Here is a 7848-nt window from a genome sequence, read left to right as displayed (position 1 = left end):
TGGTGTTTCTGTATTTAGTGCTTCTGTATTTAATGATGGTCAGGAAAGCAAAGACCAAGGACCCAGAAAATGGAGAGTTTGAGGGCAGAATAGTAAGAAATGTTTTTTGCCTTTAATTTTAGTTGCAGGGGATATATTTATAAAGTCAATGAAATGTAAATTAGTTACCCATAAACATGTCCTGAATGACTAGTTAGTGGAATTGTACTTTCTATTTGTCCTTCTATATGTAAGTAGTCTTAAATGTCTCCAGATATCACATCATTCTTGTTATACTCAAATTCTATGGCCAGAATGGCCCCTTTTTTGAAACTTACTTCCTCCAGTAATCAAGAATATGTGTTATTAAGCAGATTGTCTTTTGCTAATTATATAGTTCTCAATTTCTCTTCATTCATAGTGTTCTCAATCATAAAATTGATAGTATGTCTTTACCTGTTAATAAAATGGAACCCATCAATAGTGTGTAATTCCATTTTTCTTTTATGTGATGGATTGCATGCCTCCATGAACAGCCACATAAAATGTTGTGTTTTGTTTTAATAAATAATCAGGGTTATGATGTAGAAAATGTGACGCTTTGGCTATTGGCTGAGTGGAACATTTACATTTATAGTCTGTGGACAAAGGCCACCATGTTTTGTGTTCATGACTCATAAATGACAGCAGGGTCAGAGAAGGGCTTTTCTGCTGTGATGGGGCAGCCTTTGCCCTGGGGTCTTAGCTCTGCTAGACTGCATAGGGACAGGCTATCCTGAGTGGGCGGTAGAATAAAGCCGCCAGAATCAGGGACCTACTGAACATCAAAGACCCATTTAGACAGCCTGGTCACTGCAGAAATGTATCAGCAGAGTGAGGGAGGAAAGAAGAATAAGCCAGGCTTGCTGCTTTCTAGAGGATCAAAAAGAGCTCCTATCTAAGAGCAAACTTGCACTCATCTAGGATTCCATCTGAATTATGAACTTCAGGGAGACCTGCCCTGTGATCCAGCCATCGTCACGGTCACCGTGCCTGAATATTTTCTGTGCATGACTGGTCTACTGCCTCTACTGCAATACCCTGAAGCATGACCCTATGCCTCAATTACTATGAGCAGCCCTGGGAGAAAAACTCAGTCTTACTCTTTGTTGAATCCTCTTTGTCACTTGATACAATCACAATAAATGCTTAATCCATATGTTTTAGAGAAATCGGTTTTGGAAAAGCAGGTGCACATGTGTGGAGGCAAAACAAGTAGGCAGAAAGCAGAATTAGGATTGAGAGGGTCTTGCACATGAAAATGATGAATAATGTATGTCTACCTCAGAAAGGTGGTGGGAGGGTGAGTAACATCAAATTTAACCAAAACAGCAACAAAACTAAGCTTCCCTTTAGCTTGTGTTGGTGGTACCTCCTTCTAGATTCCATCTCCAAAATTTCACAGTCACGTTGGGCATCATATTGGGGAAAATCATCAATTAGACCTATGAGAATCTTATCTTTGTTCTGAAATTTTCCAGTGGGAAAACATTGGGTTGGGCTCAAGATAGAGTTTGCATGAGGCTGATGGAGAAAATTGAAGATGGATCTTTTTCCTTCTGTAATGTGGCTGTGTTTCCAAATTGAGATGATGTACTAGGACTGTGGATAGAGCACATGTGAACAAACACATCATAGTATCTAGAGGAGGCTTTCATAGCTCCTGGAAATTTGGCAAGATCAATGTAAGTGGATTTCAAATTCCATAAGGAACTGATTTGGTGGAGAACATTCATTTGCAAGAGTAGATTTAGCTAAAACTACTTTTAAAAATCCAATCCAACATATTTATGTTTTTTTGTTTTGTTTTGTTTGTTTTTTCTTTTTTTCTGTCTTTTTTTTTTTTTTTTTTTTTTTTGAGATGTAGTCTTGCTCTTTCACCCAGGCCAGACTGCAGTGGCACTCTCTCTGCTCACTGCAACCTCCGCCTCCTGGATTCACGCCGTTCTCCCGCCTTAGCCTCCTGAGTAGCTGGGACTACAGGCGCCCGCCACAACACCTGGCTAATTTTTTTGTATTTTTTTAAGCAATATTTTAAGTACTATAAAAATAAAATACAATGAATGATTTATCCAGCGAAAGAAATCATTCTACTGAGGCCACCAAGTATTTCTCTATTTGCTTTTAATTTTTTTTATGTGTTGACACTTGGTTTCCCTATGTTGTCTGGGCTGGTCTTGAGCTCTTAGGCTCAAGCGATCCTCTGTTATTTATTTTTATTTTTATTGTTCTTTTAGCATCAGGATCTTGCTCTGTCATCCAAGCTGGAGTGCCGTGATACAATCATATCTCATTGTGACCTCAAATTCCTGGGTTCAAGTCATCTTCTTCCTGCCTCACCACCCAGTATTTTAAACAGAGACCTTATATCTGGAGATTTTCGACTCTAAAATCACAAGTCAAGCTCAGAGGTACATACTGCATGCTGGCACTAGCAAGGACCAAAATTCAATTGGAATTTAAAAGAAACTGCTCCCAGTACAAAATCTGGTGTCTGAGCCACTTCCACACCTTATATGTGTAATTGGTCAAATAATAATGATCCAGTATAGGTTGGAAAATATTATTATAATTCACATACAGGTTCATATTATACACTAGCAAATAATTATTTGGAATTGATCTAATGGTCACTAATATTTGCCTTCTATTTAATCATAAAAATATTAAAAGTAAATTTACTCTTTTTTTCTTCTGTTGTAATCAATTTCTTTCACATTACTTGTTTTGACGTTGTTCAGATGGTCTCTTTTTCTCTGAAGAACTTCATTTTTCTGGCTTTAGATTTAAGAAGTCAGAGAATGAGTAAAATAACATAAAATAAAAGGCTAAAATAATATAAGCTTTTTTAAAGGCTCCCAATTATACATGCAGTCCCTGGAAAACGAAAAGAGAAGTCAGCCAGAGAACGTTCGTTTTCCTGCGCAAGTCTGTAAAATGGTCACTTTAATTTTCAGGGTTTCCCGGACATATCTATCCATAACAAATGAACTAAAATGCTTGCAGTGTATGCATTTTTTCCCCAAAATCACTGATCAGGTTGAGCAATTTGGAGCATTTAGGCATATCTTTTGTTTCTTTTGCCTTGTTTTGTTTTGTTTCATCTTTCTGGGGCTCCTCACATTGTCATTTCAATATAGATCTTAAATCCCTTGAATATATTTTCTGATGGTGGTCTTTAATGTGCCTTTCATTCTGTTTTTTGATTATCTTTCTTTTTTAGATACAGAGTCTCACTCTGTTGCCCAGGCTGGAGTGCTGTGATGTGATCATAAGTCAATGCAGCCTGGACCTCCTGGGCTCAAGAGATCCTCCTGCCTTGGCCTCCTAAGCAGTCGGAACTACAGGTGCATGTTGTTATTCCTGGCTATTTCTTGTTTGTTTTGTTTTGTTTTGTTTTGTTTTGTTTTGTTTTGTACTGATAAGGTCTCTCTGTATTGCTCAGGCTGGTCTTCAACTCCTGGCCTCAAGCCATCCTCCCACTTCAGCCTCCTAAAGTGTCTGAATTACAAATATAAGCTATCCCTCCTGGCCAACCTCTTATTCCAGAAGAAAAGGTTATATATAAAAAGATAACAATATTCAATGCCTATAGCAACAGAATGGACCCAGATAGTGCAAGGACAAGGGACTGATTAATGACCTGGTGAAAAGGGTTTTCTGTTTAACCTGCTAGGGAAACTTTAGCCTGTGAGCACTCCAGGGAGATGAATCACTTAAGTGATGTGGAAAGGCACCGAGCACAATCATCCATCAAACATAGGTGTTCTGAATGAGGTCTTGGACTGCTTAAGCTACTGGCCATCTCTCCAAAGATCAATTCTTCAACAGTGGAGAGAACAAAAAGTAAAATCAAATAGAGCAAGTAGAGTGGTGCAGGGCACAATGAATGGGTGTGCATGGGTTGAAGTAGTTGAGGATGCCTTCAGACTGGGGCAGGCTTGAATGGCTCTAGAGGTTAAGAGAGGGCAAGATAACAGTTGGTTTTATTTCTCTTGCATCATGGCTGTGGTATGACACAGTGACTCCTCCTTACCTGTCTTTACTCATATTGGGAGATGCAAAATCTTCTTAGCAAAATCCAGGTGAGATAGAAGTTTGCAACTTGAGAGAAGCTGGGAAAAATTGACATGAATTGATGCACGTCTGAAAATTCATTCTCCCTCTCTCTATCTTCTTCTGGGATTCTCCTACAGTGTAACTTGTAGAAAGGCCTGCACCCAAGTAGTTAATTGAAAATATGAGCAAACAAGTGAAGAGCTAGAGTGGGATTGTTACTGCTGGAAGGTATCTGAGTAACCAGTGGCATGTGTAGCCATCTCAATTCTTGCCTCCTCAGATGATAGAATTCAACTGAGGGCCATAAGGAGAAAAAGAGACTGAAGCAAGTTTCAGAGCAGGAGTGGAAGTTTATTTAAAAAGACTTTAAAACAGGGAAGAAAGGAAAGTGCACTTGGAAGAGACCCAAGCGGGCAACTTGAAGGACAAGTGTGACATTTGACCTTGAATATAGGACTTTATAGGCTGTCCCACTTCCGTGTGCACCCCTTTCCCATAATTCTTCCCTTAGGGTGGGCTGCCTATATGCACAGTGCCCTTGTTAGTCTTGGGAAATGAGTACATGCAGTGTGTTCAGTAAGTTGTATGCATGCCAGTCTGAAGCTTTCTTCTCTTTTCTGGTGGAGCACCCCTGGAAGGTCGTACACTGCCATTCTGTCTCTTATTGCACATGGCTGGGAAGTTGCTTCTCCTTGGTGTTTGTATTCAATTAACATTTTAGTGCAAGATATGTGGACAATTAGGAAATGGCCTCCCCCTGGTGCCAGTTGCCAACTTATCCCTTTTAGAGTGGCAATGTGATAATTGTCAAACCATAATCCTATTCTCACCTGACATTCCTGGTGGTGGTGGAAGCGCCCTCTCCTGCTCTGCTCATGCCTCTCTAACCATCTGTAACAGGACAGGAAAGGCAGAACTCCTAATGAAAATAATCTTTAGCAAGTTTGGTGATTGATTCTTCATCCCATTGAGACTTGGACGTTTACAAGTTGTTTCTCACAAGTGCACATTTGGGGATGAAAAGGTAAAATGTAGAAGCATTGATTTTAAGCAACCATATCATTCATTTGCTAAACCTGTCCCCTTAAATGTATAAACTCCATCAATATTTTTTATTTGTCCCTGAGAAGTTGCAGAATTCTACAACTTCAGAAAGATGCTAGTGCATTTGCCTGAACTAAATAAGACCTGCATGGAACTGAGCACCAAAGTAGTACGCATTGGAGGTGGAACTAAATTAGTCTGAAGTAATGCACAAAAGTATCCAATAATAAAGTGTGTGGGTGTCAGATGGACCATGTTAATTGACATTTTATTTCTTAAGCATTTAGAGTATTACAATAATTGATCCCGTATTAGGCCATAAAAAAACCCTCCACAAATATCAAAGAAAAAGTATCATGGAGATCATATTTTCTGTCTAACTTTTAATTCATACTATTTTGACATCAGTTTACTGTAATTTACAAATAATAAAAAGAAAGTAGGAAATGAATTCCCACATACTAAATAAAAATATGAATGTGCTTAGGTAAACAACTCATGGATTGCAGATGAAATCATGTAGAATTTGAAAGTATTAATATAAGTAAATAATAATGGATATACTACATAGAGAAATACTATGTTAAGTAAAATTGGTTCACTGGAGGGATTATATCCTTAGAAATTTTAAGCAAAAAACAAAGCAATTCAAAAGTGATCATCCAAGTGCTCACATAAAAACAATAAAAGGGGCTGGGTGTGGTGGCTCACACCTGTAATCCTCGCACTTTGGGAGATTGAAACCGGTGATCACCAGAGTACAGGAGTTGGCGGCCAGACTAGACAACCTGGTGAAACTCGATCTCCATAAAACATACTTTTTTTTTCTTTTTTTTTTATTTTATTTTGTCATTCTGGCATCCACCTGTAGTCCCAGCTACTCAGGAAGTTGAGGTGAGAGGATTGCTTGAACCTGGGAGTCAGAGGTTGCAGTAAGCCCTGGTCACACCTCTGCACTCCAGGCTGGGTGACAGAACTACACTCTGTATCAAGAAACAAACGACAACAACCACACATACACACACACACACACACACACACACACAAACACACAGGAAAAAGAACAATAGCATACATTATAAGAATATGAAAGGAAAGGGATAAATAAGAGAAGAAATAAAACATATAAATTATGAAAGTTTCTAATAGTACAATTGAGAAACTTAACATAACCAACAGTTGTTCTTTGAAAAACAACTAAGAAAACACTTTGACATGGGGCAAATGTTAAGGGAAGGTTTAAGAATTTTGTTAAGGCTGGCTTACTAAGAAGTAAAAAAGGAATGGCTAGAAGTCTTTCAACGGTTTACAGCATCAAGCCCAGATAACTTTTATAGGTGTTCAAGAAACAGATCATCCTAGGTTTATGCAACCACACACAAGAAAAGGAAATGGAAGAGTATCAACTCATATTTTAAGGCTGTCATGTCATCCTGAACACTGAAACTTGACCAAGATTTTGAAAAAGAAAAAGAAAATAAAAAATAAATCCATTTCACTTATAAATGTACACCACATATTCTAACTCATAGATGGGAGTTGAACAATGAGAATACATGGAAACAGGAAGCGGAACATCACACTCTGGGGACTGTTTTGGGGTGGCGGGAGCGGGGAGGGATAGCATTAGGAGATATACCTAATGCTAAATGACGAGTTAATGGGTGCAGCACATCAACATGGCACATGTATACATATGTAACAAAGCTGCACGTTGTGCACATGTACCCTAAAACTTAAAGTATAATAATAATAAAATGAAATAAGAATTAAAAAAGGAACCTGGGAAAAAAATAAAAATAAAAAATAAATTTACTTTCAAATATCTAAAGACATTTTTAACAAGTTTTATGTAATGGTATATAAAAATAATAATATACCATGACCCATTTGGGTTTGTCACTGTGCAGCAGAGATTGCTTATTAAAAAGTCTAGAAATGAAATTTATCTCAGTTTTGGATTAGGAGAGAAAATACGATCCTCTAATTGGAAAAAGAAAAGTCATTGGTAATATTTAATTGTTATATCTCAAAATACACTGTAAATTGGAAATCAAATGGAACTTACTTAATGGAGTAAAAGAACATAAGAAAGAAAGAGCAAACATTGCCTTAAAAGGAAGCACATTGTTATTATTATTTTTTATATTTATTTTCAGAGACAGTGTCTTACTTTGCTGCCCAGGCTGGAGGGCAGTGGCAAGAACTTAGCTCACCACCACAGCCTCCAACCTGTGGTCTCAAGCAATCCTTCCACTTCAGCTTCCCCGGTAGCTGGGACTATAGGAATGTACCACCACACCTGCCTAATTTTTTTATAGAGACAGAGTCTCACTATGTCTGGTCTTTAACTCCTGGGCTCAAGCAATCCTCCCAACTTGGCCTCCCAAAGTGCTGAGATTAGAGGTATGAGCCTCATCACACCTAGCTACATTATCTTTAAAAATGAGATGAGGATACACACATGCCAGATGATATTTTATTCATATGATGATATTTTGCAAGTTTGGCAAATAGAAACAAATCAGGTAACAGTCAAGCATATGTTCTAATATAAATCCATAGTATCCCTGATGAATTCTGAGTGAGAAGAGTGAATCAGTGCAAACACTTTGGAAAACAATTTAATATGATCTGTAAGGCTGAACAACCCCAGAGCCTGTGGCTAACCACAACACTCTTAGGTGTATACCAAATAGAAACTGAAACATATACAGTAGACAATGG

Source organism: Gorilla gorilla, chromosome Y (genome assembly GCF_029281585.2).
Source record: "Gorilla gorilla gorilla isolate KB3781 chromosome Y, NHGRI_mGorGor1-v2.1_pri, whole genome shotgun sequence".
In the NCBI taxonomy this organism is placed as follows: domain Eukaryota; kingdom Metazoa; phylum Chordata; class Mammalia; order Primates; family Hominidae; genus Gorilla; species Gorilla gorilla.
The sequence above is the reverse complement of the archived record's forward strand: the minus strand, read 5'-3'. Positions refer to the sequence as shown.